Source organism: Nerophis lumbriciformis, linkage group LG37 (assembly GCF_033978685.3).
Source record: "Nerophis lumbriciformis linkage group LG37, RoL_Nlum_v2.1, whole genome shotgun sequence".
In the NCBI taxonomy this organism is placed as follows: Eukaryota; Metazoa; Chordata; class Actinopteri; order Syngnathiformes; family Syngnathidae; genus Nerophis; species Nerophis lumbriciformis.
In genome coordinates, this window is record NC_084584.2 from 8,347,501 (window position 1) to 8,357,500 (window position 10,000).

The following is a 10,000-nucleotide window of genomic DNA, read 5'->3' on the forward strand; positions in this document are numbered from 1 at the left end:
CTGAGGACGAACTGCTGCTTCTAGAAGCCAGCACCACGGAAGAGTGAGATGTTGGAGCAGATGGTAGTGGAGAGTGTGCGGTGAAAGTGACTTTGGCGCTGTCAATGTGGAATTTGGAGACAAGCTATTTTGATGTAAATGGAGTGCTTACCCAAATAAACCGGGGGGGGGGGGGGGGGGGGGGGGGGGGGGGATTCCTATTTCCGTAGTTACCTGTTAGAATGCAAAAAAAAAAAAAAAGACAAAACGTTTTGTCGTTTTGTCTCTCATAATGATTGTGAACGATAATTCCCCAAAAAGGTTGGTTCCCCTTTAAGACGTGAACGGGGCTGGAAGACCAGCATGATCAATAAAAAAGGTCAAATAAGTAGCAACAATTCTAATGTGGAAACATCTGACAATTCTATTAGTTGTTTTTAGTTAAGTGGTCACTCAAACAGCCTAAATGTCATCGCGGGTTAGTTAGTTGTGGACAAAAACAACCATGAACTTTGTTGCTGTAGTCACGTATTTATAAGGTGAGCCTCAATTTGTACTAAGCAATGAATATTTGGACGTAGGGCCTGATCTACCAAATATGTGCTTCTCAAACTTCTTTCGCCAAGTCCCGCCTCAAAAAACACTTCAAGTAGCATCCTTGTGAGCAGCGTTGAAACACAGTAGCGTAGTAGGTCTGAGTATTCATTAAAAACAAAGCGGAGGTTTTATTTAACAAGTACAAAACTCAAAAGCAGTGAAGTTGTCACGTTGTGTAAATTGTCAATAAAAACGCAATACGATGATTTGCAAATAACTTTATTCAATTGAATAGACTGCAAAGACCAGGCAGGCCAGTCTAGTACCCGCACTCTTTTACTACGCTGTTGTTAACTCATGGCTTGGCATTGTCTTGCTGAAATAAGCAGGGGCGTCCATGATAACAACATATGTTGCTCCAAAAGCTGTATGTACCTTTCAGCATTAATGGTGCCTTCACAGATGTGTAAGTTACCCATGTCTTGGGCACTAATACACCCCCATACCATCACACATGCTGCCTTTTACACTTTCACCCTAGAACAATCCGGATGGTTCTTTTCCTCTTTGGTCCGGAGGACACGACCTCCACAGTTTCCAAAAACAATTTGAAATGTGTACTCGTCAGACCACAGAACACTTTTCCACTTTGCATCAGTCCATCTTAGATGAGCTCGGGCCCAGCGAAGAGTTTCTGGGTGTTGTTGATAAATGGCTGTGGCTTTGCATAGTAGGGTTTTAACTTGCACTTACAGATGTAGCGACCAACTGTAGTTACTGACAGTGGTTTTCTGAGGTGTTCCTGAGCCCATGTGGTGATATCCTTTACACACTGATGCCTGAGGGATCCAAGGTGCGTAATATCATATCAGATTGTCTGAACCTTTTGATGATATTACGGAGCGTAGATGGTGAAATCCCTAAATTCCTTGTTGAGAAATGTTCTTAAACAATTTGTTGTTGACAAAGTGGTGACCCTCGCCCCGTCCTTGTTTGTGAATGACTGAGCATTTCATGGAAGCTGCTTTAATACCCAATCATGGCACCCACCTGTTCCCAATTAGCCTGTTCACCTGTGGGATGTTCCAAATAAGTGTTTGATGAGCATTCCTCAACTTTCTCAGTCTTTTTTGCCACTTGTGCCAGCTATTTTGAAACATGTTGCAGGCATCAAATTCCAAATGAGCTAATATTTGCAAAAAAATAAGAAAGTTTCTCAGTGTGAACATGAAATATCTTGTCTTTGCAGTCTATTCAATTGAATATAAGTTGAAAAGGATTTGTTGTATTCTCTTTTTATTTACCATTTACACAACCTGACAACTTCACTGCTTTTTGGGGTTGGTACATTTCATATGTTTGACGTTACACACAGTTTGAACAGTAACACTGTGAATATTGGGAAAATAAAACACTGTACTTTATTTGGCGTACCACCAGATGGAGCCCAGGTACCAGTAGTGGTGCACGTACCACAGTTTGACAATCCCTTCTCTAGATCAACTTCAGATGTATCCGTTGTTCACACACACACTCACACACACACACACACACACACACACACACACACACACACACACACACACACACACACACACACACACACACACACACGTTGGACATGACTGTAACTATGGAAACCAAAGCTTCACACATTCCACCGCACATGCAGAAAAAAGGTCCAGCATGCATTGCAAAGTGCCATTTTGTGTCAGACGTTATTCCCCCCCCCCCCCCATGCTTGTCGCCGTGCCAACCATGCCGCGGCTGTCTCCGTGCTAGCACATGTGCAAGGTCACGGAGGACGCTGACTGACGGGAAGACTCTCAAGGTCACGGAGGACACTGACTGACTGACAGGAAGACTCTCAAGGTCACGGAGGACACTGACTCTCAAGGTCACGGAGGACACTGACTGACGGGAAGACTCTCAAGGTCACGGAGGACACTGACTGACGAGACTCTCAAGGTCACAGAGGACACTGACTGACAAGACTCTCAAGGTCACGTAGGACACTGACTGACGGGAAGACTCTCAAGGTCACGGAGGACACTGACTGACGGGAAGACTCTCAAGGTCACGGAGGACACTGACTGACTGACAGGAAGACTCTCAAGGTCATGGAGGACACTGACTCTCAAGGTCACGGAGGACACTGACTGACGGGAAGACTCTCAAGGTCACAGAGGACACTGACTGACAAGACTCTCAAGGTCACGGAGGACACTGACTGACGGGAAGACTCTCAAGGTCACGGAGGACACTGACTGACGGGAAGACTCTCAAGGTCACGGAGGACACTGACTTACGGGAAGACTCTCAAGGTCACGGAGGACACTGACTGACGGGAAGACTCTCAAGGTCACAGAGGACACTGACTGACAAGACTCTCAAGGTCACGGAGGACACTGACTGACGGGAAGACTCTCAAGGTCACGGAGGACACTGACTGATGGGAAGACTCTCAAGGTCACAGAGGACACTGACTGACAAGACTCTCAAGGTCACGGAGGACACTGACTGACGGGAAGACTCTCAAGGTCACAGAGGACACTGACTGACGGGAAGACTCTCAAGGTCACAGAGGACACTGACTGACTGACAGGAAGACTCTCAAGGTCATGGAGGACACTGACTCTCAAGGTCACGGAGGACACTGACTGATGGGAAGACTCTCAAGGTCACAGAGGACACTGACTGACAAGACTCTCAAGGTCACAGAGGACATTGACTGACAAGATTCTCAAGGTCACAGAGGACACTGACTGACTGACAGGAAGACTCTCAAGGTCATGGAGGACACTGACTCTCAAGGTCACGGAGGACACTGACTGACGGGAAGACTCTCAAGGTCACAGAGGACACTGACTGACAAGACTCTCAAGGTCACGGAGGACACTGACTGACGGGAAGACTCTCAAGGTCACGGAGGACACTGACTTACGGGAAGACTCTCAAGGTCACGGAGGACACTGACTGATGGGAAGACTCTCAAGGTCACAAAGGACACTGGCTGATGGGAAGACTCTCAAGGTCACAGAGGACACTGACTGACAAGACTCTCAAGGTCATGGAGGACACTGACTGACAGGAAGACTCTCAAGGTCACGGAGGACACTGACTGACGGGACGACTCTCAAGGTCACGGAGGACACTGACTTACGGGAAGACTCTCAAGGTCACGGAGGACACTGACTGATGGGAAGACTCTCAAAGTCACAGAGGACACTGACTGACAAGACTCTCAAGGTCACAGAGGACACTGACTGACAAGATTCTCAAGGTCACGGAGGACACTGACTCTCAAGGTCACGGAGGACACTGACTGATGGGAAGACTCTCAAGGTCACAGAGGACACTGACTGACAAGACTCTCAAGGTCATGGAGGACACTGACTGACAGGAAGACTCTCAAGGTCACGGAGGACACTGACTGACGGGACGACTCTCAAGGTCACGGAGGACACTGACTTACGGGAAGACTCTCAAGGTCACGGAGGACACTGACTGATGGGAAGACTCTCAAAGTCACAGAGGACATTGACTGACAAGACTCTCAAGGTCACAGAGGACACTGACTGACAAGATTCTCAAGGTCACGGAGGACACTGACTCTCAAGGTCACGGAGGACACTGACTGATGGGAAGACTCTCAAGGTCACAGAGGACACTGACTGACAAGACTCAATGTCATGGAGGACACTGACTGACAGGAAGACTCTCAAGGTCACGGAGGACACTGACTGACGGGAAGACTCTCAAGGTCATGGAGGACACTGACTTATGGGAAGACTGTCAAGGTCACGGAGGACACTGACTGACGGGAAGACTCTCAAGGTCACAGAGGACACTGACTGACAAGACTCTCAAGGTCACAGAGGACACTGACTGACAAGATTCTGAAGGTCACGGAGGACACTGACTGATGGGAAGACTCTCTCTGTCACAGAGGACACTGACTGACAAGACTCTCAAGGTCATGGAGGACACTGACGCTCAAGGTCACGGAGGACACTGACTGACAAGACTCTAAAGGTCACGGAGGACACTGACTGACAAGACTCTCAAGGTCATGGAGGACACTGACTGACAAGACTCTCAAGGTCACAGAGGACACTGACTGACAAGACTCTCAAGGTCATGGAGGACACTGACTCTCAAGGTCACGGAGGACACTGCTCAACGTTCTGCTGGCTTTGATCCACAATGATTCCGTGTAGTAGTATGACACGTGTTGGTGTGGTCCACGTTCTCAGCAGTTCTCTCATGAACACCACATGGCAGCAGAACACTTCCAGGAAGGAACATCAGAAAACTGCATAATCTTCTGGCCAGCTGTCGCTTGACCTCTGACGAGCTGGCCTGCAACTCCTGGGGACGGCTTAAATGGATCCATGATTTTGTTCCTGTAAGCCCTCACTTGAACCATTTATGTTGAGTCCACTTACAACAGGAAGTGTACTGGGGGGGGAGAAAGTGCACTTAGAAACGCGCAGTAAATTTCTCGCTTTGTGGAAAATAAACATTCTTTCTCATATGTCTGAGTGTCTGCTCCGTCTGAATCTCTTATATATATATATATATCAAGGGACGGATTCCAGACATCCCAAGAAAGGCTGAGGGAGCGGGGCGGTACCTGCGGGATCTCAGGTCCTGCCGACTCTGGCCGCCCCCCTGGAACAGACAACAGGAACGGGTGAGAGGGAACCGTAGAACCAGACCGTGCAGCATTGAAGTCACAGCTTGTCCCTCATGGAAACCAACCGGGCTCACTTCTCCTCGGCAACTTTCTCCTGAGCAGCCAATTGTTGCCTCCAGACTGCCCACCAAATCTCTGCAGGGTTCATATTTGGCTTGATGATTCTGTTATGTTCTTATGTTTCCTTAGTTGGTGTTTATTTCCTGTCCTATTTTAGTTCCACTTCCTGCTTGTTTCCCTGAGCACCATTTCCCCTCACCTGCCGCTGATTGGCAGCCTGGCACACCTGTTGTCAATCAGGCTGCTATTTATGCCTGCCTCGCCCTCCAGTCAGGGCTCGATGATTGGTTTCCTGTTTCTTCTTTCCTGTTCCCTGCATGTGCACATACCGGTGGCACTCTTTCCTTTCTGCGCCTCCCATCTCTGCATCTTGGGGTTCTAGACGAACAGAACCTGACAGAACCCATCCATCCATCCATCTTCTTCCGCTTATCCGAGGTCGGGTCGCGGGGGCAGCAGCCTAAGCAGGGAAGCCCAGACTTCGTCCAGCTCTTCCCGGGGGATCCCGAGGCGTTCCCAGGCCAGCCGGGAGACATAGTCTTCCCAACGTGTCCTGGGTCTTCCCCGTGGCCTCCTACCGGTTGGACGTGCCCTAAACACCTCTCTAGGGAGGCGTTCGGGTGGCATTCTGACCAGATGCCCGAACCACCTCATCTGGCTCCTCTCGATGTGGAGAAGCAGCGGCTTTACTTTGAGCTCCCCCTGGATGACAGAGCTTCTCACCCTATCTCTAAGGGAGAGCCCCGCCACCCGGCGGTGGAAACTCATTTCGGCCGCTTGTACCCGTGATCTTGTCCTTTTGGTCATAACCCAAAGCTCATGACCATAGGTGAGGATGGGAACGTAGATCGACCAGTAAATTGAGAGCTTTGCCTTCCGGCTCAGCTCCTTCTTCACCACAACGGATCAATACAGCGTCCGAATAATGCGGACCTGACAGAACCATTGAGCCAAATACGAACCCCGCAGAGATTTGGTGGGCAGTCTGGAGGGAGAAAGCCGTCGAGGAGAAGTGTGGTCTCCATGATGGACAAGCTCTGCGACTTGAGTGCTGCACGGTCTGGTTCTTCGGCTCCCTCCCACCAGTCCCTGTCGTCTGTTCCAGGGGGGCGGCCAAAGTCGGCAGGACCCGAGACCCCGAGACCCCGAGACCCGCTCCCTCAGCCTTTCTTGGGACTTCTGGAATCCGTCATTTGAGGGGGGTTAAGTCCAGACTAAGCAGCTGTGCATGATGTAAGACTAAGTCCAGACTGAGCAGCTGTGCATGATGTAAGACTAAGTCCAGAATGAGCAGCCGTGCATGATGTAAGACTAAGTCCAGACTGAGCAGCCGTGCATGATGTAAGACTAAGTCCAGACTGAGCAGCTGTGCATGATGTAAGACTAAGTCCAGACTGAGCAGCTGTGCATGATGTAAGACTAAGTCCAGACTGAGCAGCTGTGCATGATGTAAGACTAAGTCCAGACTGAGCAGCCGTGCATGATGTAAGACTAAGTCCAGACTGAGCAGCTGTGCATGATGTAAGACTAAGTCCAGACTGAGCTGTGCATGATGAAAGACTAAGTCCAGACTAAGCAGCTGTGCATGATGTAAGACTAAGTCTAGACTAAGCAGCCGTGCATGATGTAAGACTAAGTCCAGACTGAGCAGCTGTGCATGATGTAAGACTAAGTCTAGACTAAGCAGCCGTGCATGATGTAAGACTAAGTCCAGACTGAGCAGCTGTGCATGATGTAAGACTAAGTCTAGACTAAGCAGCCGTGCATGATGTAAGACTAAGTCCAGACTGAGCAGCCGTGCATGATGTAAGACTAAGTCCAGACTGAGCAGCTGTGCATGATGTAAGACTAAGTCCAGACTGAGCAGCTGTGCATGATGTAAGACTAAGTCCAGACTGAGCAGCTGTGCATGATGTAAGACTAAGTCCAGACTGAGCAGCTGTGCATGATGTAAGACTAAGTCCAGACTGAGCAGCTGTGCATGATGTAAGACTAAGTCCAGACTGAGCAGCTGTGCATGATGTAAGACTAAGTCCAGACTGAGCAGCTGTGCATGATGTAAGACTAAGTCCAGACTGAGCAGCCGTGCATGATGTAAGACTAAGTCCAGACTGAGCAGCTGTGCATGATGTAAGACTAAGTCCAGACTGAGCAACTGTGCATGATGTAAGACTAAGTCCAGACTGAGCAGCTGTGCATGATGTAAGACTAAGTCCAGACTGAGCAGCTGTGCATGATGTAAGACTTAAGTCCAGACTTTAGGTTGGCAGGAAAACATGTGAAGCATCTGCAGTGCTGCTGCTGAGAGTAGATAATGACAGTGTGAGTGCTGACTCCTACTTCCATGTCACACCACTGCTTTTACTCTTTGCCTTCAAAAGCACTTCACTTTTACTCTTTGCCTTCAAAAGCACTTCACTTTTACTCATTGCCTTCAAAAGCACTTCACTTTTTGCCAGGATCAACTTCAATCATCTCATTTGCTCTTAAGCCCTTTTTACTTGCATCGCTCTTTAGGACGGGTTACGACAGTTATATATATATATATATATATATATATATATATATATTGTCACGGCGAGGGCTCGATCCCGCTTGTCATCTGCAGCAAGGTCTGCCAGCACCTCCGTGAGCAGCGTGCCGGGACACGCCCCCTGCTCGCGCTGGCCGCATCACGCCCACACACCGGCAAGGCTGTAGACCATCAGCAATCCGCACACCTGGGACTGATGAGGGCGAGCTGTACGAAGACCAGTGGACCCAAGGATCGGCGCCGGAATGTAATCTTCTGTTTTCTCAGTAAGCACCTCAGACACGGACCCCATTGCTTCGCCCCAGAACCCCCCACCCGGTCACACTCCATTCTCTAGTTGATTATAGTATTATTGTGGTTTATTATATATATATATATATATATATATATATATATATATATATATATATATATATATATATATATATATATATATATATATATATATATACAGTGGAAGAAAGGCTGTGCGCGACCCGAGGGTCCCTGGTTCAATCCCCACCTAGTACCAACCTCGTCATGTCCGTTGTGTCCTGAGCAAGACACTTCACCCTTGCTCCTGATGGGTGCTGGTTAGCGCCTTGCATGGCAGCTCCCTCCATCAGTGTGTGAATGTGTGTGTGAATGGGTAAATGTGGAAGTAGTGTCAAAGCGCTTTGAGTACCTTGAAGGTAGAAAAGCGCTATACAAGTACAACCCAGTTATCATTTATTTATTTATTTAGATATATAATAAAATACTTAGAGCTATACCTTCCCCTTGTGGGTCTGTGTCGTCAACTCCTCCTACAATACATAACATTTTATTTATTTTTTTAAACATTAAAAATAATACAAACTTTGTACCAATAGATAGAAAAAATAATACTTGTAATACTTGTGTACTATACTCAAAAGTAATACTTGTGTACTAAAGTCAAGAGTAATACTAGTGTTCTATACTCAGGAGTAATCCTTGTGTACTATACTCAGGAGTAATACTTGTGTACTATACTCAGGAGTAATACTTTTGTACCATACTCAGGAGTAGTACTATACCCAGGAGTGATATTGGTGTACTATACTCAGGAGGAATACTTGTGTACTATACTCAGGAGTAATACTGATGTACTATACTCAGGAGGAATACTTGTGTACTATACTCAGGAGTAATACTTTTGTACCATACTCAGGAGTAGTACTATACCCAGGAGTGATATTGGTGTACTATACTCAGGAGGAATACTTGTGTACTATACTCAGGAGTAATACTGATGTACTATACTCAGGAGGAATACTTGTGTACTATACTCAGGAGTAGTACTGGTGTACTATACTCAGGAGTAATACTGGTGTACTATACTCAGGAGTAATACTTATGCACTATACTCAGGAGTAATACTTGTGTACTATACTCAGGGTGTAATACTAGTGTACTATAGTCAGGAGTAATATTAGTGTACTATGCTCAGGAGTAATACTTGTGTGCTATAGTCAGAGTAATACTTGTGTACTATAGTCAGGAGTAATACTTGTGTACTATACTCAGGGGTAATACTTGTGTACTATAGTCAGGAGTAATACTTGTGTAGTATACTCAGGAGAAATACTTGTGTGCTATAGTCAGGGGTAATACTTGTGTACTATACTCAGGAGTAATACTTGTGTACTATAGTCAGGAGTAATACTGGTGTACTATACTCAGGAGTAATACTGGTGTACTATAGTCAGGAGTAATACTTGTGTACTATAGTCAGGAAAAACACTTGTGTACTATAGTCAGGGGTAATACGTGTGTACTATAGTCAGGAGTAATACTTGTGTACTATTGTCAGGAGTAATACTTGTGTACTATACTCAGGCGTGATACTTGTGTACTATACTCAGGAGTAATACTTGTGTACTATAGTCAGGAGTAACACTTGTGTACTATAGTCAGGAGTAATACTTGTGTACTATAGTCAGGAGTAATACTAGTGTACTATAGTCAGGAGTAATACTTGTGTACTATAGTCAGGAGTAATACTTGTGCACTATAGTCAGGAGTAATACTAGTGTACTATAGTCAGGCGTAATACTTGTGCACTATAGTCAGTAGTAATACTAGTGTACTATAGTCAGGAGTAATACAAGTGTACTATAGTCAGGAGTAATACTTGTGTACTATAGTCAGGAGTAATACTAGTGTACTATAGTCGGGAGTAACACTTGTGT